Source organism: Amblyraja radiata, chromosome 13 (genome assembly GCF_010909765.2).
Source record: "Amblyraja radiata isolate CabotCenter1 chromosome 13, sAmbRad1.1.pri, whole genome shotgun sequence".
NCBI classification, from domain to species: domain Eukaryota; kingdom Metazoa; phylum Chordata; class Chondrichthyes; order Rajiformes; family Rajidae; genus Amblyraja; species Amblyraja radiata.
Genome location: NC_045968.1, coordinates 13312753 through 13337603, shown reverse-complemented (window position 1 = coordinate 13337603; position 24851 = coordinate 13312753). Strand labels below are relative to the sequence as shown.

General features: G+C 43.0%; 1 protein-coding gene across 4 annotated transcripts in view; it reads right to left on the bottom strand.

Moving 5' to 3' along the window:
• The window catches only part of naaladl2 (N-acetylated alpha-linked acidic dipeptidase like 2), a 663050-nt gene that overhangs the window by 623370 nt on the left and 14829 nt on the right, over positions 1 to 24851 (bottom strand). For 2 of the 4 annotated variants that reach the window (XM_033031269.1, XM_033031267.1), the window contains exon 2: positions 14469 to 14531. The exons of 1 other annotated variant lie outside the window; for it this stretch is intronic. The gene's annotated coding sequence lies outside the window, so the exon portion shown is untranslated. Of the gene's footprint in view, positions 1 to 14468; positions 14535 to 24851 lie in introns of all 4 variants that reach the window. One more of the 4 variants, XM_033031268.1, reaches the window with a different exon arrangement.

Below are 24851 nucleotides of genomic sequence, written 5' to 3'. Positions count from 1 at the left end.
GTCCGGCCTCTCTGAAAACCTACAGGACATCAGCGATTGCAGGAAAACATCTGTCATAAACGACGAGCTCGAGAGACTCAACGTAGACATAGCCACCCTTCAGGAAACAAGGCTGGCAGACTGGGGCACACTGAAGAAGGAATACACGTTTTACTGGCAGGGGAAGGACTCCTGAGAAGCCCAGAGAGCACGGAGTAGCCTTCACAGTAAGGAACAGCCTGTTGAATACGGTGGAACCAGGCAGTAATGGCTCAGAGCGACTCCTGACTCTCCGCCTGAACACCACCGCAGGCCCAGTCACTCTTGTCAGCGTGTATGCCCCGCCACTGTCCTCCACATCACGCACAAAGGACGGGTTTTATGAGAATCTCGCATTCATCATCAGCAGCATCCCCATCTCCCTGTCCGGGAGACCCGACCTTTTCCCTGTCGGGTCTCCGTTGTCGTTGGGGCCTAGCACCGTGGAGCGGCCTCCAACCTGAACGACCCGGGGGCTCGGGAGACTGCGGAGCTGCGGACTACTCACCATCGTGGGGCTGGCCGGCCTCGGGGCGTGCGGAGCGGTGGTGACTCGCTGCTGCGACTCGACTCCTGGGGCTCGGAGGCTCCAGCAACGCAGCTGCAGGTCCGGTGGACTGTCGGGACATCGGGAGCTCACGGGTCCGGGGGGAGAGAGAGACCGCTTCCCGGAGCTCCCGCAACGCGACTTCTCCAGCCGGTGTCGTGGGGTTGGAACGACCTGGAGCGGGGTCGTACATCGCCCAGCACGGCTTCATGGCCGTGGGACATTCCAGCGCCCGCCGGGGGCTCCAACTTTGTGACATTTGGACCGGGAGCGGGGCCGTAAATCGCCCGGAACGGCCTAAAATGGCCGTGGGACTTATCATCGCTCGCCTGGGGCTTGGACATCGAGAGAGACATGGAGAACAGGGGAGAGAAAAGACTTTGCCTTCCATCACAGTAGGTTCACTGTGATGGATGTTTGTGTGAACTAAATTGTGTGTATGTCTAGGAATTGTCTTTGTTTGTATGGCTGTGGAAACGGAATTTCGTTTGAGCCTCACTGAGGCTCAAATGACAATAAATTGTATTGTATTGTAAGGAAGAACTTGTACTCCTGGGCGACTTCAACGCCAGTGGGTCTTCCTGCCTTGGGCAATTTGGTGTGGGCAAAATGAATGAGAACGGACAGTGGCTGCTTGAGCTGTGCACTAACCATGACCTCTGCATCGCCAACTCGTATTTCCAGACAAAGCTCCAGCACAAGGTTTCTTGGAGATACCCACGCTCAAAGCATTGGCATCAACTGGATCTGATCCTAGTCAGTCGTGCCGCCATCAAGAACGTTCTCCACGCACGCTCCTACCACAGTACCATAGTGAGGACATCCAGACGGCCGCCATAACAGGGAACATCAGGGGAATGTACGATGGCATTAAGAAGGCATTAGGACCAGTCCAGAGCAAGACAGCCCCCCTCAAATCCTTCACTGGGGAAGTAATCACAGACGAATGCCAGCAGATGGAGAAATGGGTGGAACACTACTCCGACCTCTACTCGAGAGAGAACACTGTGTCCCCCTCAGCCCTTGATGCCATCGAGTGCCTGCCGACCATGGATGAGTTAGACGCAGAGCCGACAGTGGAAGAGCTCAGCAAGGCCATTGACAGCCTGGCCCCAGGCAAGGCCCCAAGCAAGGCCCCAGGCAGCGACGGGAGTCCCCCTGACCCGATCAAGCATTGCAAGACTACCTTACTGCTTCCTTTGTATTAAGTCCTCTGCCAGAGCTGGCAAGAAGGAGTTGTGCTGCAGGACATGAAGGATGCCACGATCATTACCCTCTACAAGAACAAGGGCGAGAGAAGTGACTGCAACAACTACAGAGGCATCTCCCTCCTCAACATCGTCGGCAAGGTCTTTGCTCGGGTCATCTTGATCCGCATGCAGAAGCTGGCAGAACGTGCAGAGTCACAGTGCAGTTTCCGAGCTGGAAGGTCAACAGTAGACATGGTCTTCTCCCTTCGCCAGCTCCAGGAGAAGTGCAGAGAGCAGCGGATGCCCCTGTATGTTGCTTTCATTGACGTCACCAAGGCTTTCGACCTCTTCAGCAGAGATGGCCTATTTAAGGCTCTGCAGTTTTGGTGGGCAGCCGATCTTTGGCAGAGCATGATAGAATCCTTCCGCAGTGGCGTCAAACAAGGCTGTGTCCTCGCTCCCACACTCTTTGGGATTTTCTTCGCTCTGCTCCTGAAACATGCCTTCGGCACTGCAACAGAGGGGATCTACCTGTGTACTGGATCAGATGGCAGGCTTTTCAACCTCACCCGCCTCAGAGCAAAGACAAAAGTACGTGAAGCTCTCATCAGAGACATGTTGTTTGCCGAGGACGCCGCAGTTGTGTCCCACACCCTGCAGGAACTAGACACTGATGGATCGCTTCTATCGGGCATGCAAGGACTTCGGGCTGACCATCAGCCTGAAGAAGACTACTACAAACTTGATGCCGTCCATCAGTTCACGTACCTCGGCTCCACCATCACCGACAACCTCTCCTTGGACACAGAGATTGATAAGAGGATCAGGAAGGCAGCTACAACCCTCACTCGCCTCACAACTCGAGTGTGGACCAACCCAAAGCCGACAGTGAAGACATAGATAGCATTCTACAACGCCTGTGTCAACAGCATGCTGCTGTACGGCTGTGAGACATGGACTACATATGCCAGGCAGGAGAGAAGACTCAACACCTTCCACCTGAGAAGCATCCGCCATATCCTGGCAAGACAGAGTGTCAACGCCGAGATCCTGTCTCGTGCTGGCCTTCCCAGTATGTACACTCTACTCAGGCAGCGCAGACTGCGGTGGCTGGGCCATGTACACCGCATGGAGGATGGCCGTATTCCAAAAGACATCCTCTGTGGGGAGCCGACATCTGGGAGGAGAACCATCGGCCGCCCCCAGCTACGTTACAAGGATGTCTGCAAGAGAGATATGAAGGCCCTCGACATCGATGTGGAATCCTGGGAGAGCCTTGCAGCTGACCGCACGAGGTGGAGAGGTACCCTGAACCAACATCTCAAAACGGGGGAAGAGAAACTGTTGAACGCAGCGGCAGACAAGCGGGCACACAGAAAGGTGCGCAGCAACTTTAACAAACCAGAGATCACACACGAATGTGACCGTTGCGACAGAGACTGCCACTCCCACATTGGTCTCTTCAGCCACAAGCGACGCTGCTCCAGCCGAGGTGCCAACAACTAGGATGCATCACCCATGGTCAGTCATGACCGAGGGGGGCCTTTGATGATGATGTGCAGAATTAATTGCAGGATTGAAATTTCATGTTTATCACATCAATTCCTGCAGAATTTGTCAGGTGCATCAACACAAATTGTGCAGATCCAAAGCACAATCATTAACAGTGATTCCTATCAGCAGATTTCTTTCAACACAGTCAAACAGCATATTTAAACATCGACACATGGAACTGCAGATGCTGATTTACATACATATTTAAACAATCCAGCAATAAATGGTAGGCTTAATTTTCCAGAACATGTTAGCCTGACCAAAGAAACTCAGCTTCACATCAATAATTTGTAACCACCTGTTGAGTGTACATGCTCAGAAGAAACACATGTTTTGATGTTAACTGGAAATGCCATTCAGTACCACTAAGACAGCAAGTGGCTGGCAGTTCATGTTGGAAAGTTTAATGGAGCACAATGCTCTAGCTATTTAATGCAGACAACATCAAGGTACTGAAGGAAAAGCCTTAGCTGTCATCTTTGACAGAATTTGTCAAATTATTTGTCATGTTAGGCTAGCTAACCGGATCTTGTACAATTATACAGCATAATACCAGTTGTGTTGTGAAATCATACTGCAAGACTCAGAAATATTGGATTGAATGATTGGAATCACAGCTTGCCTGTACACACAAATATCAATTGATTAAATCAAAAACTGCTAATTAAATTATCATAAACAGTAATTGAGAAATCTGCCACATTAAGTTTTATACCCAGACTTAACTAATGAAGGATAAAATAAAGAATTGCTCCACATGAATCGTCATTTCACATTTTTAAGAACAAGAGACATTAAATATAATGGTACATCACTGTTACAAAGTAGTGAGACATTAAAATCTACCTGGTCTGCTCGATCATTACATTTTAACTTCCACGATTCCTGGGAGACAGGTTAAAATAAGCATACTTGCAGATTGCCTTTACAAATTCAAATAATCATTTTGGTTGTAGGACTGCAACTTTAATTGCTTCCAACGTTTGCTATTGAACCCAGTGTTGTCCTTTCTCATTTGCAAGCCTCATGGATTACCTTTCCATTATTCTCACCCCTCCCCAATGCTCTCCAACTCATCTTCATCTCTCCATACCCTTCCATCGCCCTTCTCTCACACAGAGATCCCTAATGCCCAATTGATTCTACGGTAGCAGGGATAAGACCCAAACACCCATTACCTGGAGTTCAGTACCTGCCGGACAGGTAGGAGATGAGATACTTTGTCAGTTTCACTCCTGAATCTTATGCTAGTTACCACAGTGACAGCTGTGTCCACGAGGCAGGGGGGAAGGTTTTTTGGCAATTGTTACAATTGGCTCCCAATAATGTACCTGATTGATTTTTTCCATTTACATTAATTTTAATTATATACTTTAATGGCAATTAACTTCTCTAAATGTGCTCACTTTTCTGCAATAGATTCATTTCTTTGGGATTATTAACTAATCCTGTCTCACCATAAAAAACAAAGTCCAAACTTGCCTGCTCTCTTGTTATTTCAATAAATGTACTGATCCAGGAAGCTATTCTGAATGAATTTATACTTCAAATTATCTTCACTAATTTGATTTGCGCAGTCTATTTGAAGATGAAAGATTCTAAAAAGATTGTATTAACTTTGCTAAGATCTCATTTCTTGATTGATTCCTTCTCCAACAGTGAAGCATCGGCCATCTCTGCAGCTATTATAACACATCACTTGCCATGCCATCGTTAAGCATTTTTGTTTTATATATCCAATTCGTTGAAAATCTCTATTCATTTGATATTTAACTAGTTTTCAACTAGTTCAAGTTCAAGTTTTCATTTATTGTCACTGAACCAATTGGTACAGTGAAATTTGGGTTACCATACAGCCATACGAATAAAAAGAACACAACACACAATAGAATTTAACATGAACATCCCCACACAGCTGAATCAGCGTTTCCACTATGAGGGAAGGCAATAAAGTTCAGTCATCTTCCTTCCTCGTTGTTCACCCGTGGTCGGGGCCTCGAGCCCTCCGCAGTCGATGCCACGGCGGCCCAATGTTCAGGCCCTCTCGCCGGGATGATCGAAACTCCGACTAATTAGTTTATCTATTAGAATTAACCAAATTGGCTATGATGTTATTGAATGATGGAGGAAACTGGATGGCCCTAAAACCTCACTCCTGATTCTTTTTCTTGTTCCACTAGTCATTTCATCATCTATATAATTAAATGTCTCATCTTGACCACTTCCTGTCTGCGCTGTATATTGATTTTAGAAAAAACGCTACCCTGTATTGCTGTGATTTTTGGCCATCTTACTCACAGTCCACCTCCGCTGAGCCAGCCTTGAGGATTTTTCCCATCGATGAAAAATAAAAAAGTTATGAGTGTTTAAAAAACCTTGAGATCAGCTGATTGGTCCTCTCGCTTGTCAATCACCGTGATGAAGGTAACGCCCCTTCCGGGGGGGACAGGACTATAAAACCCCAGATGTCTGGATGTGAGTCAGTCACTCTGCAAAATCGCGAGGGAGAGGCCATGACTGTCATTCTAAGCTGTGAACCAACTGACTGTCATTCTAAGCAGTGAATCAACAATGTATTTGCAATAAATGATTTGTCAGCCCTTAATGACAATGCCATGAGTTGTTTGGCCTGCTGCCCTGCCTGTGCTTGAAACTGCAATGTTTTATTAGGTCCGACTGTGTTTGGAAGGAATAAATGCTTTAATAGGTCCGACTGTGTTTGGAAGGAATAAATGCTTTATTGGGTCCGACTGTGTTTGGAAGGAATAAATACTTTATTACGTGCGACTGTGTTTAGTCCAAAAGTCCCGCTCATTTTGTGACTTCCGCTTAGTGGACAGGTCGCGATTATCGCGTAAATTCCGGTGAGTGCAGAGGTCACGCTGATTGCATAATTTCCGGTAAGTGCAGAGGTCACGCTGATTGCGGAAAGAACAGTACTCATAGTTTTGAGACACAAGGAACTGCAGGTGCAGAACATAGGCATGATGTCAGACCCTTTTTCGCAGGATGGATTCATCCATCCTAGAGGACATAGCTTTAACGTGAGAGGAGCAAAGTTTAAAGGAGATGCGCGGGACAAGTTTTTTTTTTTTTACAGAGGGTGGCGAGCGCCTGGAACACGCTATCGGGGGAGGTGGCTGAGGCAGATACAATAGTGGCATTTAAGAGACCTTTTAATAGGCATATGAACATGTTGTGAATGGAGGGATATAGATTATGTTCAGGCAAATAAGAATTGGTCTTGGCATCATTCTCTCACAGTAAAGGGCCTGTTCTTGTGCTGTATTGTTCTAAGTTCTTTATTCTATGTTCTAACACAAATTGCTTGAGTAACTTAGCGGGTCAGGCATCTACAATCAGACGGTCCCGACTCGAAACATCACCTGTCCATGTCCCCTAGATAAGCAGTCTGATCCACTGAGTTACTCCAGTACTTTGTATTCTACTCATAATTTTGAGTCAGTCTTTTGAATACTCCTTTTTTGAAGAAGGTGTCTGGATCGTCACCCTCTATCCATATGAAGTATCTAAAGTTGCAGAAGCTCTTCACCACTTTTAGATCTTCAACTGGATCCTTAACAATCCCAATAACTCGAGTCATGAACGCTCTTTTCTCATGGGTAGGGATTTCAAACAAGAACATCGCCATAATAAGCGAGACATGATAGGCAGGAGAGAGCAATTTTAAAGAACTCCTTCTCCAAGTGAGGCAAACCAGAATCAGAATTCCACCTTCTCAAAATGAGCAACTCTCCCACAAAACTAAACCTTTGGTTCATTCTAAACAGAATCAAAACATTGCAGTTATCAGTGCATATATCCCAACCCTAGAAACTTTAGGCGAGGCCAAGAATGAAAACAAAATTCTACTCCCTATCACTAAAGTAAGATAAATTGATCCTCCTGAACAACTATATTCTGGAGAAGAAATAGCACCCGAGATAAGGTGTGATTACAAGATATGGGGAAAGCTAACGCCAATGCAGTCTTCGCCCGACAAAATTATTCATGTGCATCATAACAAACACACTGGTGCATCAGAGGGACAAGCAACACCCTGGTCCAAGCACTGCCACTTGGTAGATCATTTTACTGTCCAATTGTGCAACTGCAAGGAAGCCCATGTAACCTGGGCTGATAATGGGCACTGACCACTGCTGCACCAACTACTTTGCTCTGCTAACTCCATCAAAATGGCCCAAAACATCAGTTTCCATTTTTATTATTAAAGAGAAAACAATAGTATGTTATTTAAATGGAGGGAGAACTTAGCCAATCCCCATTCCATTCTCACTTTATACACGGTCATCTTCCAACCAATATCACTGGATAATAACACAAAACCGAAATCCTACCCGAATCTTCCTCTATCACACTTGTTGCTCACCCCAGACCAATTTCAGCATTAATATCACAATTTTAAATTAGGATCATTTATTTCTACACAGTCCACAAACAGAATGGGGGAACGTATCTTGTCACTTTGATAAAACTTCTCAGAATATTTTCAATTGAATACTAAATTTCAGCAAGTATGAAAGTCCCACTGAGTTGACACGATAGTTGTTTGAACAATGACTCAATTGCAGTCACATGCAATGGCAACAGTAATTAAAACATAACATCTCTTAGTCATGGCTACGTGCTAATTTTCACTTTAAAAATGTGATGCAAAGCCCAAGTTAACTTGCGAGTTAACCACAAAATTTCAGCTAACATTGAAATATTGAAGGACTACTGCACTATTGAAACCTCTGCCTTCCCACTCAGATGGTCTTAGACGACCACCACAGATTAGAAGATCATGTCAGCCACTAGAAATATAGTCCACATACCAATCAATTATGATTTTGGTTATGGTGGAGTGATATTTTCAATTCAGCTGAACCCTCTCCAATGCCAGCACATCCCTCCTCAGATATGGGGCCCATAAACTGCTCACAATACCCCAAATGTGGTCTGACCAGTGTTTTATTAAGCCTCAGCATTACATCCCTGTTTTTTTTATTCTAGTGCTTTCAAAATGAATGCTAACATTGCATTTGCCTTCCCTACTACCGATTCAACCTGCAAATTACCCTTTTAGGAATTTTGCACCAGCACTCCCAAGTCCCTCTGCACCTCAGATTTCTGAATCCTTTCCCCATTTAGAGAATAGCCTGAATATTTTCCATTAAAATTTGGCTGCATAAATTAATTTACAGAGATGATTTGCCAGTGGTACTAATTATTGCTTAGTTTGAAACTGAAAATAAATCTTCATTAAATTAAAATATAATTAGGCGTTGAAAAGAAAAATCAACAAATTTTGTGCAAAGCATCTCAGAATGGGTTGGAAACAATAGGGCTTCAATATAATTGTATTGTGTTAATCTCATTATTTATGTTTAATGGCTGGAGTCAATGATGATGCATATCTGCATATCTTAGTTGCACCACTAATTATTGTATAAACTATAGAATGAGAGATAAATATTCCGCCTTTCACATCAACTGACTACAATTAAAAGATAGTCTTTTTTTCATAAGAACAGATGCAACAAAGTTTACTATTTATTTTCTATTATAGGCTGTGGGCCGAGGAGCTTTTTCATTCAGGTTCGAAAATATTATATAAATCATATTATATAAATCATACCTGAAACTCGTCAAGAACAAAACCTGCACATTTTTTAAAAATATGACAAAAGCTTCCAATTTTCAGAGTAGTAATTGTCCAATCAATGCACGTTTGACATTGAGGTCGGACACAAATTGACCAATCCCGCGCTTTGTTTTATGGTCGCTAGGCAGCGAGGACCCTGGGATCATGGCTGCCTCTACATTACATCAAAACAATAGCAAGGTTTCCAAGGAATAAAGGTAATGCTAACCTTGCTGATCATTTTGTTTTTCAATTGATTTATATTTATAAATTTAAGTTCAAGTTCAAGTGAGTTTATTGTCATGTGTCCCTGTATAGGACAATGAAATTCTTGCTTTGCTTAAGCACACAGAAAATAGTAGGCATTTACTACAAAACAGATAAATGTGTCCATATACCATGATATAAATATATACACACATGAATAAATAAACTGATAGTGCAAATAACAGAAAGTGGTTGGTAATAATCAGAGTTTTGTCCGAGCCAGGTTTAATAGCCTGATGGCTGAGGGGAAGTAACTATTCCTGAACCTGGTTGTTGCAGTCTTCAGGCTCGTGTACCTTCTACCTGAAGGTAGCAGGGAGATGAGTGTGTGGCCAGGATGGTGTGGGTCTTTGATGATACTGCCAGCCTTTTTGAGGCAGCGACTGCGATAAATCCCCTCGATGGAAGGAAGGTCAGAGCCAATGATGGACTGGGCAGTGTTTACTACTTTTTGTAGTCTTTTCCTCTCCAGGGCGCTCAAATTGCCGAACCAAGCCACGATGCAACCGGTCAGCATGCTCTCGACTGTGCACCTGTAGAAGTTAGAGAGAGTCTTCCTTGACAATCCGACTCTCCGTAATCTTCTCAGAAAGTAGAGGCGCTGATGTGCTTTTTTGATGATTGCATTAGTGTTCTCGGACCAGGAAAGATCTTCAGAGATGTGCACGCCCAGGAATTTGAAGCTCTTGACCCTTTCAACCATCGACCCGTTGCTATAAATGGGGCTGTGGGTCCCCCTCCTACTCCTTCCAAAGTCCACAATCAGTTCCTTGGTTTTGCTGGTGTTGAGGGCCAGGTTATTGCGCTGGCACCATATGGACAGTTGCTCGATCTCTCTTCTGTACTCTGACTCATCCCCATCAGTGATACGCCCCACAATAGTGGTGTCGTCAGCGAACTTGATGATGGAGTTCGCACTGTGGTTCGCTACGCAGTTTATGATGTGAACTGTTAAATAAAAATGATATATAACAAATGTAGAGCTAGGGCTAGGGTTAGGGTCAGTTGGTCAGTCTGTCATTCGGGCTAGTCGGTAGGCCGATGGGTGCTGTGGAGGATCGGTCGGGCTGTCGGGCCGTCTGGCCACCCGACCAATTCAACTGGATTCCAATCCAAAGTTAATAATATTGGGAATATCAGAACAAAGTATAAAACTTACAACAAATCAAAGAAATTTTCTTGATTACAGTATAATTACTGGGGAAAATTGAATACTAAGATTTCAGAAAAATCCAACAAACCCCACAATTAAAATGTGGATTACAGAAATGTCTGAGACTTTACACTTGGAAAAAATTAGATTTGTTTTAATTGACAAACCAGAATTATTTGTTAGAATATGGTCTCCATTTATTGATTTTTTAAAGAGGTAAACTGGTTCAACACAGAAGCTGGACTGAAACCCAAGCTCAGGATTGGATGAATAACTACGCCTTACAATCTATGGACATATTGTAGCGGCACCAAACGTGGTGAATAAAGGTGAGACGTCAGGCCGGTTCAAACAGTCGTTTATTCAGTGGTGACACGTTAGGTTGGTGCGCTAACTATAATAACAGTGTTGCTGTAGCTGAGCGAGGTTGTTCACTTGGGCTCAGCTACCGGTTGACTCCTTAAGGTCTCGAGGTGAGATGACCTTAAGTACCAGGACACTCCCTCTAGCCCATGACGTCACATGCCCGCCCTCATACCTCCTGTCGAGGGTTCGAGCATAAGTGGCTCGTGTATAGGCTGATGCCACAATATCTCCAAAACTGTTATTGGTAATTTTCTTTGTTTGTTTTTTTTGTTTTTTCTTTCTCTCCTTTTTTTTCTCTTTATCTCTTCCCTTCTATTAGTTTATAGATCTTTCTTTTCAGTTCTATCTTTTTTTTAAATCTATAAAGAACAGAAGCTTTGTATGAATGTAATTGATAAACAAACCGTGTTGCTATTATGTGTTTACGCTTCTACAAAAAACAATTAAAACATTTTTTTTTTAATATTGATATTATTTTTATATAATATAATTATACATAATCATACATGATTACAGTCATATACACATTATATATATATGGGATAATAATATTTGGTTTAAATAGACGGCAACAGAAATAGGCTCCCCATGGTGTAATATGGGCATTGGACACAAGATGGCGTTTACTTTTTCAATCTCATTTTCTAATTAGTTTAATTAATTAATGTGCAGCTTTTGGCATTGACGAGTTATGACTTCCTTCTCAATTATATTTGATCTAAATCTGTGCAAAATTTCATGTAGCTCCGAGACATGGGTCACGAAAGTTGATTTCTTGACACATTTTCGATGCTCGGCCCACAGCCTATTAGAAATCCCAATCATCACAACTCTAAATTATCAACATGATATTATCAACTTATTTTGTCTCTCTAACTTTGTAACCTAGTCCATCCTATGATCACTTCTCATTGCAGACCTCAGCATTGTATCAGTTTCAAAGGTCTGATATCAGGTATGTGAATTGTGTGCCCTGACCATCACGTCGCACATGACCGAACAGAATGGCAAAAGCTTGCTGCCCTATGCACTCAACAGTGGGAGGAACGAAGTCTAAGTAAGTAAGACCATCAGAACCTACAAATATTAGTAGCGATGTTACAATGCCGTTTTGTACTGCCCATCGGAGGCAGACTTCCTCGGGCTGCTAGCTGCTGAAGAATAATCGATTCGCCTCCCGTTCGCGCTATATTTTTAAAAAAAACAATTTAAACGCTGGACAATTTAATATTTGGATTAAAATAAAAAGTGACTTTGAATGCCCTCAACGCCTACAACGTGATGGATCGCAAGAACGGGACGAAACAAAGTGTAAGTCGGATATTTTACATATAATCTTGCTTCTTGGGATGGCTTTAATCTAATTTTACGTTGCGAAAATGTGATTTGGGCCCCATACGAACCAGCAGTGTTTTTCCTGCCGATATGGGGTTCAATTTCACCGCAAATGCAATGTTCCAATCGATCGCGTTCCAGAAGCAAGATGATTAAAATGCCCATTTTTTGGGGAGATTAGCCATCCAAATAGTCTATATTTTGTCTTATTCTCTATCTCCATGATCATTATTTTTAAACTAAATATTCACAACAGTTTGAGTCGCATGTATTGTGCAAAAAACAATAATTTGATTATATTTTGGGTGGATGTTTCTAGATTAATTTATGGGAATTAAACATTAAATTCCTTCCACCTGGGATATAAATTCATGACAGTGAGATTTAAAAATCATGTTATATTGTGAATTCTTGTGTGAATGGGATTAGTTTGTTATTTGGATACCGGCTATTTTTTTTTTTTAATCCTTTTCTTAAGAAATGGAAGCTACAGGACATTGTTAATGGGAAATTAGTGGGCAGAAAGGCATGTCATGTGTGGTTTGAAGAGCAAAAACTCGTAGTTTACAATGCCAAAATTGTAACGTTGAGGAAAAACAAGGTGTACAGAGTTGCTTATTGATTACAATCTGAGGAGTATGATGATGCTACTGATTATGATATGCCAATGTACCAGCTAGCAACTGATCTTCTCCATAAAGGTCTATTGCTAGAAATTGTAATTTATTTACCTATCTGTTACGGACGTATAGCATATTATACAACAGCTCATTGCATTTTCATTTCTATTCAATTGCAGTTTCAAGCACAGGCAGGCCAAACAACTCATTTCATTTTCATTAAGGGCTGACAAATCATTTATTGCAAGTACATTGCAGACTCACAGTTCAGTTGATTCACAGCCTAGATTGAGTCGTGGCCTCTCTCTCGCGATCTTGCAGAGTGACTGAGTCATGTTCAGGCATCCGGGGTTTTATAGTCCTTCCCCCCCCCTCCCCGCCACGGGAAGCGGCGTTACCTACATTACAGTGATTGACAGGCGAGAGGATCTCAAGGTTTTTTAAACACTCATAACTTTTTTATTTTTCATCGATGGGAAAAATCCTCGGGACCCGCTCAGCAGAGAAGGACTGTAAGATGGCCAAAAATCATAGCGATATATGGTAGCATTTTTCTAAAATTAATATACAGCGCAGACAGGAAGTGGTAAAGATGAGACTTTTAATAATATAGATATATTTGATGGTCACTTTTCAACTATCAGCACAATATGTGTATCCAAAATGTCCATATTGCCTACTCTTTCTAAACCATTTTATCATTACAGGTACCGGCAAAATGTTGCTGTATTATTTATTGCACCATGTTCTGCTCATCATTGTTCTTTGGTCAATACCAACGTACGATTCAACCAAAAAAAGCCACTACGCGCAGCAGTAACTCTGCAGTTCAGGCATCATCTCTGGAGAAGACGGATGATTCAACCAAACTGATGGTCATCCCTCAATTTTGGGAACCTCCTTAAAATTAAATTCTCTAGTGTGGGAAGTAAAATCCATTTAAAGGCATTTTGGAGTTCAATTTGAATTTAGATAATGTTTCATTGGACACCACAAGCAAATCTGAACCAAGGCAAACATAATGCTTAAGCCTGGGAAACAGTAATATTTTAAGAATGCAACTAAAGAAAAGCAAATATTTAAGCATCATTGTTTGTGATAATTGCAATGATTTGGAATATTGCCTTATTTATTACAGAAGACTGAGGTACAATTTACAAGAATGGTATTTCCACAGTCCACATAAATGCAAGGGGATGAACCACATTATTTTCAAATAAAAACTGGATACGTTGCCCTACTCTCATCACACCGCCTAGTACTCACATGTATAAATATACATAAAGCTCACTATGTGCAAATCAATAGTTACTGAAATTGGTGCAAATTAACCATGCCAGAAAATATTGTGACTGAGAATTTAAACCCTTCTTCAGATCAACATATTCAATAAAAGCCGTTATTTTCTGCGTAACTAATAGGCATGTGAGATCTCAAACATATCGGTCTAAGGCACTTGAAAAGAGAAATTAGTGAAGTGCCTTTGGAAGCTCTGCTTTTGGAAGGGATGAATATAAAGGAAAAGCTATGTTAAAGTAGAACAATACTGTACAAGCAATCAAGTCCACCATTGTACTTGTTTATAAATTACTTTTATAGATTACTTTTTGGAATTGAATCCATTTAAAAAAACACATCTTTCCGTAACTTCTTTCAGATTTTAGCATTACCATACCATCCGCACGAAGCTCCTACTGTTTTTTGTTGGCAATAGAAGCAGCAATCCAAACAATTCTGGTATTTCAATATAGGCAATTCTTATAGTGCTTACCTCTAATAAAATGGAGGAGACTCCACCCATCCTAAAACTATTGACTGCTGAAGACGGCAAAACCTGTAATAGAGCAACAGGGGCAGTTTGTGGCAAAGTTGACATACGATAAGCTTTAAAGACTGATATCAAATGTGACATTTTTCATTTATTTGTAAATGCCTCTTTTATAACGCACTGACAAGAAGCGACAGTTGCCTCTTGCAGGATAACCCAGGTGATGACGAAGTGGACAAGTCCTGACAGGTTCTTTAATGAGATTCTGCATTAGGACCACCATCTAATACTTTCTACCAACAAAAATCAAAGCCTTCACTTTCACCCGTATAACCTGATAATTCAGCAAGGATTATCACCAGACAAAGCCAAATTAACCCATTGAGTACTGGCTTCATTCCTATTTTTTATGTTTCTATTTATTGATTGGGGACGATCAGCCTTGATCACAATGAATGGTGGTGCTGGCTCGAAGGGCCGAATGGCCTCCTCCTGCACCTATTTTCTATGTTTCTATGTTTATTTTCTATCATTTTGATGCAGTTATTCAGAGAATTAAATCCTTATAGCTTTAACCATTAAATGTTATTTAAATAATTTAATGCATTTTATCAGCAAAAGCTTTTTACTGTACCCCGGTACACGTGACAATAAACTATACTGAAATGAACTAAATGCAATAAACAGAGAAATAGGTGCAGGAGGAGGCCATTTGGCCCTTCGAGATCATTGTGATCATGGTTGATTATCCACAATCAGTAACCAGTGCCTGCCATCTCCCCATATCCCATGATTCAGCTAGCCCCTGGAGCTCTATCTAAATTCATCTTTTCTCTTTTAAATTCATCCAGTGAATTGGCCTCTAATGCTTTCTGTGGCAGAGAATTCCACAAATTCACAACTGTCTGGGTTCTCATCTCACTTTTAAATGGCCTCCCCTTCATAACATTTTTCCTGCATCCAGCTTATCCAGTCCTTTTATAATTTTACACGTTTCTATAAGATACCCTCTCTTCCTAAATTCCAGTGAATACGAGCCCAATCTTTCCTCATATGACAGTCCCGCCATCCCAGGGATTGACCCCGTGAACCTACGCCGCACTGCCTCAATAGTAAGGATGTCCTTCCTCAAATTAGGAGACCAAAACTGTACACAATACTCCAGATATGGTCTCACCAGGGCCCTGTACAACTGCAGAAGGACCTCTTTACTCCCATACTCAAATCCTCTCGTTATGAAGGCCAACATGCCATTAGATTTCTTCACTGCCTGCTGTGCCTGCATGTTTACTTTCAGTGACTGGTGTACAAGGACACTCAGGTCCCGTTGCATTTCCCTTTTTCCTAATCTGACACCACTGAGATAATAATCTGCCTCCTTGTTCTTTCCGCCAAAATGGATAGCCTCACATTTATTTACATTATACTGCATCTGCCATGCATCTGCCCACTCACCCAACCTGTCCAAGTCACCCTGCAACCTCCTAGCATCCTCATTGCAGTTCACACTGCCACCCATCTTTGTGTCATCTGAAAATTTGCTAGTGTTACTTTTAATTCCGTCATAAATCATTAATATATATCGTAAATAGTTACGGCGCCAGCACCGAACCTTGCGGAACTCCACTCGCCACTGCCTGGCATTCTGACAGGGACCAGTTTATTCCTACTCTTTGTTTCCTGTGCCAACCAATTCTCTATCCATGTCAATACCCCCAATACAGTGTGCTCTAATTTTACTCACTAATTACACACATAAAAGGCAGGTTCTCTGGATGCTTTCAAGAGAGAGCTAGATAGGGCTCTTAAAAATAGCAGAGTCCGGGGCTCGAAGGGCCGAATGGCCTACTCCTGCACCTATTGTCTATTGTCAGAGAAGTTAACAGGCAACAATGTCTTAGAATGCCACTACGAGGCAACCTTTCCACAGCCTATCTCGTCCCTTTCCTCTTTTGATGGTTTTAGTCTGTTTTTACTTGTATGTTTTAGTGTATCTTTAATTTTTGTATTATGTGGGGCCCCAGTGGGGGTGTGGAAGGGTTGAGCAAACTGTTTTTATCCCTTCCCTCGATGGAGATGCAACTTTTTCCGTATCGTATCTCCGTCCGCACTGCGGCCTTAACATCGTGGAGCTGGCTGTCCCTTTGTTAGGGATCGACTTCGGGAACTCCAACCGCAGGAGCTTCGACCACCCCGATCACAGGAGCTTTGTTTGCCCTGATGCAGGGGCTTCGATCGCCGATTGCAGGAGCTTCGATCGCCCCCGACTGCGGATATTTCGATTGCCCCGACCGCGGGAGAAAAGGAGGAAAGAAGGTAAACATTATTTGACTTCCATCACAATGGGGAATGTGAGGTCGTCGAAAACAAAATGGAAGTGCTGCCTGCGCTGGTGGGGACTCAGAGGGAGTGCCATGAGTGCAGTGATCTCGGTGTTTGGGGAGACATCGCGCCATGAGAACATGCTGGAGTCTGGTGTGAGTGTGGACGGCATTCTGACTGTTCGGGCGGACAGACTGCAGAGAGAGTGACAGAGGTCGGTACAAATCTAGTCACATCACGGTGAAGGAGCATGTGTGTGACCCGGACATTGAACTGATGGCTCTGGGTCTCCGCTTATGCTGTGTGCCCTGGGGATTCTCACACGCCGCTGGGGTGTCTGGTTATGTTTAATCTTTATGTCATTTTGTATCTTGTTGCTTTTTTGTATGACTGTATGGTAAATCAAATTTCACTGTACCTTGGTACACGTGACAATAAAGGACCACAGAACCATTTTGGTCTATACATCATTAACGCTTTGAATATATGTAAACTGGGTATTGCACGGAAACATAAATCCCTGATTCTGTGTCAACGGTATCTGCTGATGAATGCATCAGGATATCACTGATAGTAAAACTTGAATTTCTAATTTTAACTGCACATTGACAGTTGCCAAAGTTGCTGTCAGCTTCACAGAGCAATGACAGTGAACAGTGCAAGTTTGGCCATTGAACCACAATTTCCAAGTAGGCAACATATTTTGTTTCAAACACAAAGGAACAATTGAGATATTATATTTCAACAAGAGAAAGAGAAGAGGTCACTGTTATAAAAGTCCTCTACCATTAGGCCTGGCTAAGGAGATCACTCGTCCCTTAACCGGGACCAAGAGCCAACAGGCTGCTCCTGTTCTCAGGATATGTCCCGAGACCTGTGGGTTCAACAGGAGCAGGATTGCGTCCTGGACAAAGATGACAAGGTTTTAATTTGGTTTAAATTTGATATGCATTCGTAAATACTAAATTCAGAACAAATGTAAATATATTTAAAAACTAAAGTGCTGGTGTTGTGAATAGTGATGAAGGTCATTTCGGTCTGGTACAGGAGTCAGCAGGAGTTAGATCAACTGGAAAATTGACAACTGAATTTAATCCCAACAAATGTGTGGTGATAGATTTGTGGATATCAAACAGCGTTTGGTATGTACAGTTAATGGTAGAGTGCTAAGTCGAGTTGATAGGACAACAGAAGGAAACAAAACGGGCAATACGGGCTGCGAGATGAAGTACGAGGGGAAGCTGGCCAGGAATATAAAGAAGGACAGTAAAAGCTTCTTTAGATATGTTAAGGGAAAAAGAGTAGCAAAGTCAAATGTGGGTCCCTTGAAGGTAGACACGGGTGAAATTATTATGGGCAACAGGAAGACACAAACAATCTCCCAGATGTACTGGAGGACAGAGGATCTAAGGGGGTAGAGGAAATGTTCATTAGGCGAGAAATAGTATTGGGTAGGCTAATGGGGCTGAAGGATGATAAATCCCCTGGGCCTGATGGTCTGCATCCCAGGGTCCTCAGGGAGGTGGTTCTAGAAATAGTGGATGCATTGGTGATCATTTTCCAATGTTCAATAGATTCAGGATCAGTTCCTGTGGATTGGAGGATAGCTAATATTATCCCACTTTTCAAGAAAGGAGCGAGAGAGAAAACGGGGAATTACAGACCAGTTAGCCTGACTTCGGTGGTGTGAAAGATGCTGGAGTCAATTATTAAAGAGGTAATAATGGGGCATTTGGATAGCAGTAAAAGGATTAGTCCAAGTCAACATGGATTTATGAAAGGGAAATCATGCTTGACATCTGGAATTATTTGAGGATGTGACAAGTAAAATGGATGAAGGGGTGCCAGTGGATGTAGTGTATCTAGACTTTCAGAAAGCATTTGATAAGGTCCCGCACGGGAGACTGGTGACTAAAATTAGAGCACATGGTATTGGGGGTAGGGTGTTGACAAGGATAAAAAATTGTTTGGCAGACCGGAAGCAAAGAGTAGGAGTAAACGAGTCCTTTTCAGAATGGCAGGCAGTGGCGAGTGGAATGCCGCAAGGCGCAGTGTTGGGGCCGCAACTGTTTACCATATATATTAATGATTTGGAAGAGGGAATTAGGAGCAACACTAGCAAGTTTGCGGATGACACAAAGCTGGGTGGCAGTGAGAATTGTGAAGAGGATGTTAGGAGGTTGCAGAGTGACCTGGACAGGTTGAGTGTGTGGGCAGATGCGTGGCAGATGCAGTATAATATAGATAAATGTGAGGTTATCCACTTTGGCGGAAAAAACAAGGGGGCAGATTATTATCTCAATGGGGTTAGGCTGGTAAGGGGGAGGTACAGCAAGACCTGGGTGCCCTTGTACACCGGTCACTGAAAGTTGGCGAGCAGGTACAGCAGGCAGTGAAGAAAGCTAATGGAATGTTGGCCTTCAGTATAGGAGTAAAGAGGTTCTTCTGCAGTTGTATTGGGCTCTGGTGGGACCACATCTGGAGTATTGCATACAGTTTTGGTCTCCTAATTTGTGATAGAGGCAGTGCAGCGTAGGTTCACGAGATTGATCCCTGGGATGGCTGGACTGTCATATGAGGAAAGATTGAAAAGGCTAGGCTTGTATTCACTGGAGTTTCGAAGGATGAGGGGAAATCTTATAGAAACATATAAAATTATATAAGGACTGGACAAGCTAGATGCAGGAAAAATGTTCCCAATGTTGGGCGAGTCCAGAACCAGGGGCCAGTCTTAGAATAAAGGGGAGGTCATTTAAGACTGAGGTGAGAAAAAACTTTTTCACCCAGAGAGTTGTGAATTTATGGAATTCCCTGCCACAGGGGGCAGTGGATGCCAAATCACTGGATGGATTTAAGAGAGAGTTAGATAGAGCTCTAGGGGCTAGTGCAGTCAAGGGATATGGGGACAAGGCAGGCACGGGTTATCACAATGAATGGCGGTGATGGCTCGAAGGGCCGAATAGCCTCCTCCTGCACCTATTTTCTAGGTTTCTATGATATAGTGGTGAAGAAGGCATATGTCATCTTTTTTTTTATTTTTAGTTAGTTAAAGTGTTTTTGTTTCTGGAGTTCTAGACTTTTTTTATGTGGGGGGGGGGGGGGGAAGGGGGAAACTATCTTTCAGGGTCCCTACCTGGTCGGAGAGGCAGCTTTTCTCCGGGCTGCAGCTTCGACCCGTCCTCGCGGCCTACCAGCGGGCCTGGAGCGGCGTTTCCTGTCGGGCACTGCCCAGAACCACGGCTTCGGCAGCGGCACAGCGCTGGAGCGCTATCGTGGAGCGGGCGATGCCTTGTCCGGGTCGCCGCGCTGGAGCTCCGGTGAGCTGAGACCGCCGGGAACAACATCACGGAGCTGCGGGACTGTGGAGCGACCAGCTGCGGGCGGCGGCGCTGAACTTTACACCGGGAGCCTGGGATCTCTCGATGAGATCGCCAGTTGTGGAGCTCCAACCGGCGCGGCCTTGTTGGCTTCGGAAGCCGCGGCCTCCAGTACGGAAGCGGCCGTTCCAGGGTTCCCAAGCCGCTGCGAGGATTCTCCCGACGCCAGAGCAACATCACCCGGCGAGAACGGCCAGGAACATCGGGCCTCCGTAGAGGCAACTGTGGAGGCCTCAATAGGCCCGACTATGGGTGAACTGGGGTTGGAGACTGGACATTGTGCCTTCCCTCATGGTGGGAGCCATTGTGGGGGATGTTCTTTGTGTTTAAAACGCTTATTGATGTTATGTCTGTATTCCTTCTTCATGTGCTGCATTGGCAAAAAGCATTTCACTACACCTAGGTGTATGTGACTAATAAATAATCTTTGAACCTTTGAACCTCATGCTTGCCCTCATAGTTAAGGACACAGATCATAAAAATCAGGATGTTATATTACAACTTTACAAAACACTGGGTCGACCACTTGTGGAACATTTAGACAAGTTTTGACAGCCACAGTATATGAAGGATGTAGTTGCAGTGGATAAAGTGCAGAGGGGATTAAACAAAATGATGCCTGGATTGGAGGACGTTAGCAATGAGAAGAGATTGGATAATCTGAGTTTGTTTTCCCTGAAGCAAAGAAGGTTTTCCGTCTACGCCGCATCTGCACCCAAGATGAGGTGTTCCAAACCAGGGCATCGCAGATGTCCTCATTCTTTAGGGAACGGGGGTTCACCTCTTCGACTATAGATGAGGCTAACAAGGGCAGAGTCCCCCTTGTCCTCACCTTGCACCCTACCAACCATCACATACAACAGATAATCCAACGGGATCCCACCTCTGGCCACATCTTCCCATCTCCTCCCCTTTCGGCTTTCCGCAGAGACCGCTCCATCAGTAACTCCCTGGTCAATTCGCCCCTTCCCACCCAAACCACCCCCTCCCCTGGTACTTTCCCTTGCAACCGCAGGAAATGCTACACTTGTCGCTTTATCTCCCCCCTTGACTCCATCCAAGGACCTAAGCAGTCTTTCCAGGTGCGACAGAGGTTCACCTGCACCTCCTCCACCCTCATCTATTGCATCCGCTGCTCTAGGTGTCTGCTGCTCTACATCGGTGAGACCAAGCGTAGGCTTGGCGATCGCTTCGCCTAACACCTCCACTCAGTTCGCAATAACCAACCTGATCTCCCCGTGGCTCAGCACTTCAACTTACCCTCCCATTCCGAATCCGACCTTTCTGTCCTGGGTCTCCTCAACGGCCAGAGTGACTCCCACTACAAATTGGAGGAGCAGCACCTCATATTTCGATTGGGTAGTTTACACCCCAGCGGTATGAACATCGACTTCTCCAATTTCAGGTAGTCTTTGCGTTCTCCCTCTTTCTCCTCCCCTTCCCAGCTCTCCCACAGCCCACTGTCTCCGCCTCTCCTTCCTCTTTCCTCTTCCCTCCCCCCCCCCCCACCCCCACACCAGTCCGAAGAAGGGTCTCGACCCAAAAGTCACCTATTCCTTTGCTCCATCGATGCTGCCTCACCCGCTGAGTTTCTCCAGCACTTTTGTCTACCTTCGAAGTGAAAGAAGTATAAGGAAAGAGAAGTATTAGGAAAGAGTCAAAATATTTTTCCAATGCTCAGTCTATGAAAACAAGAGGGCAGAGTTTTGTTTGGACTTTTAAGAGTGATATGAGAGGTATAAAAAATGCTGCCAGAGGTGCTGGTGAAGCACCTTGCGATAGACGTTCAAATAGGCAAGGCTGGCGGGATATCAGCAAATTAGTGTAGAATGGCAAAAGGTCAGCCTGGACGAAGGGCACACCTGTGCTATACAACTCAATGGCTCTATGGCTAAAAAGACAAAACCAATGTAGAGCATTTTAATGTTACACTGAAAATATATCTCGATGTAGTGAAGTTAATGTATTGTGTAATCAACTAAAGTAAAGGAGTTTGCTTTCAAGCAGATTATGTATTACTTCTGAACTTTATAAATCTGTTTACAGCTACAAATTCGATCAAACTTCAGATGCATTATCAGTCTAACTGCTCTCAGTTGAGTCATCTACAGGAGGTAGAAACATGACATTGAGAGTTATGAATTGGAGGAAAATCCATTGTAGCTCTTGTACATTTCCTAAAAATCACACTTCATAAGTCATGTGAAAACATACCTGACCTATCCATTGTCTTCTTGGCCAAAGAGCACATAGCAAAGGAAAACCTTGATTCACAGCCTTGTATTTTGTTGTATTTTGACTCTACCACTTAGATTCTTCATATACATCCACCACCTGCCACGTTGCCTCCCCTCCAATCTGAGGTTCTAACATTTCATGCTGCAAATGCATTGCATTTGTTTTGGTGCCCTGAGGTTACTGTTCCTTGGAGTGTCAGAAAGAACACATTCAAATAATTTCCTACATCCAGGACACATTTTAGTTGATTCAAATTTTGGTCATATGAAACCAGGACAGAAATGCTAGAAATTAGATGTTCACATCCAACTGATGAAAAGATTAATTAAAATAAAAGTCCATTATTTGAACTGAAAAACAAGCATGCCCTCCTTCAGCATCAAATCTCAAAATTGGTATTGATGCAGCTTAGAGCAAGAGAAAATAAAATAACCATAGTAAGTTATGTGAATGTGAGATAGTTAATTAGTTGATTAACCAACAAACACAACTGAAAAAAAACAGAAAATTGAAAAAAAAAACAAACAACCACTAGCAGCAAATAGGCCTCAGCTTATGCTGTCAAAGGCCTTTTCAAATGTTTCCAGATGTCTGCTATCAGAGACAATTAAAAACAGATTAAATAGAATTAAATAATTAAAAATGAATTTAAAGATAACTTTAAACCGACAGAATTAATTTAAAACATTACAATGAATACAAATAGAGCAAAAAAATTTGTTTTCCCCATTCAGGTTGGTGACCTCATTCATTTCAATGGGGTTGTTCTTAATACACTAGCCTTGGCAAATGGTTGGCACTAAACTGAAGATCTACAAACAAAGTGTTTTACAAAACTAATATGAAGAATGAGAATTAAACATGTTATCTTATTCTGAAAGCGGTTGGATGCGAGGGTTATTGGCACTGCTCTTATTCAGCTAGTGGAGCATATTCTGTCACAGCTCAGGTTTGCCTTGGAAATAAACAATGGAAATATTTTCACACAGAGGGCGGCGGGAGTATGGAACAAGCTGCCAGAGGAGGAAGTTGAGGCAGGGACTATCCCAAAATTTAAGAATAATTTAGACAGGTACATGGATAGGACAGGTTTTGAGGGATACGGGCCAAACGCAGTCAGATGGGACTAGTGTAGCTAGGACATGTTTGCCTGTGTGGGCAAGTTTCCCATAGGGCATGTTTCCACACTGACTACGACTCTCTCTCTCTCTCTATTTGGAGGAATCAGGAATTGAGTTACTCAATACAGGTACTTTTATACATGTATAACCAAGTTACAGATTCGTGGCAGCCCACTTAATGTTGATAGATGGAACACAATTAAGCCCTTGACAGCCAATTAAGCCCTTGACAACTAATACTAACGTCACATTCCACCTTTCAGGAGATGATCATTGCTTTTCATTGAATGTTATCTGCCACTTACTTAAATATTATCCAGAACTTTCAGCATGCATACCCAGAAGTTTCATTTGTGGAAATGAAAGTGTGACAGAAAACCCTTCACATGTTGGATATGAGCAGTTCCAATAATCCTCAGATACAACTGCATTCAGAACAAAGCAAACTACTTGAAGGTGGTTGGAGCTAAGCAAATGCTTTGAGAAACTTCAGCAGCAACGTCCTGAAGCTGACGATGGACCTTAAATAACCACAAACATCTCTGCTGGCAGAGGCAAACTTCACTCAAAGAGAGAATTAATTTTACGCTTTGATTCTCATCAGCTTGGGGCATTTAATGCTCAAGCGATAAACCTGTCAACATGAACAAAATTCATTGTACCCTTTATGAAAAGTTATACATGTAATAAATGACAAATTGTGAGCAATAGTATTTCCCATATTCAACATTTATTTCAGACTATTATCCTTGCGTTAATAAAAAGAGACAATAATAATTTTCTTGACTGTATTTAAAGAAGACATTGCTAGTTCAGATGTCATACATATTTCAAATAATTAATTTCAGAAACACATCTAAAGTACTCTCTCCAGAACTCCACTATAATTCATCTGGATTACAACAAAAAGATTCCCTTGGCTAATTTCTGCTTTCAGGCATTTATATGCATGTATTTTCCGTTCCTGAAGATCTTTGTTCTGGTCTTGAGCCAGAAGAAACAGCTTTCTCACCTCGTCCTTGTGAAATTATCTTAGAATTTGACTACTTAGAAATTCAACTGTCGTGCCATGTTTCTGTGTTACACTGGACACAATCACAATGAAAAATAAAACAGGACATCAAGCAGCAATCCATGATTTTCCTTACAGGATCTCCATCCATCTGAACAAAGGGATTAACATAATGGCATTCACGATTTGATGCCTGTCTGCCAGTGGCCTCCCACACCCCTTCCTGAGATGGTAACTCTTATCTGAAACTGTCGGAAACTGCACCCCCACCATCAATCTGCTGACCAGACACCAAAAACCTAACAACGTTCTGCTA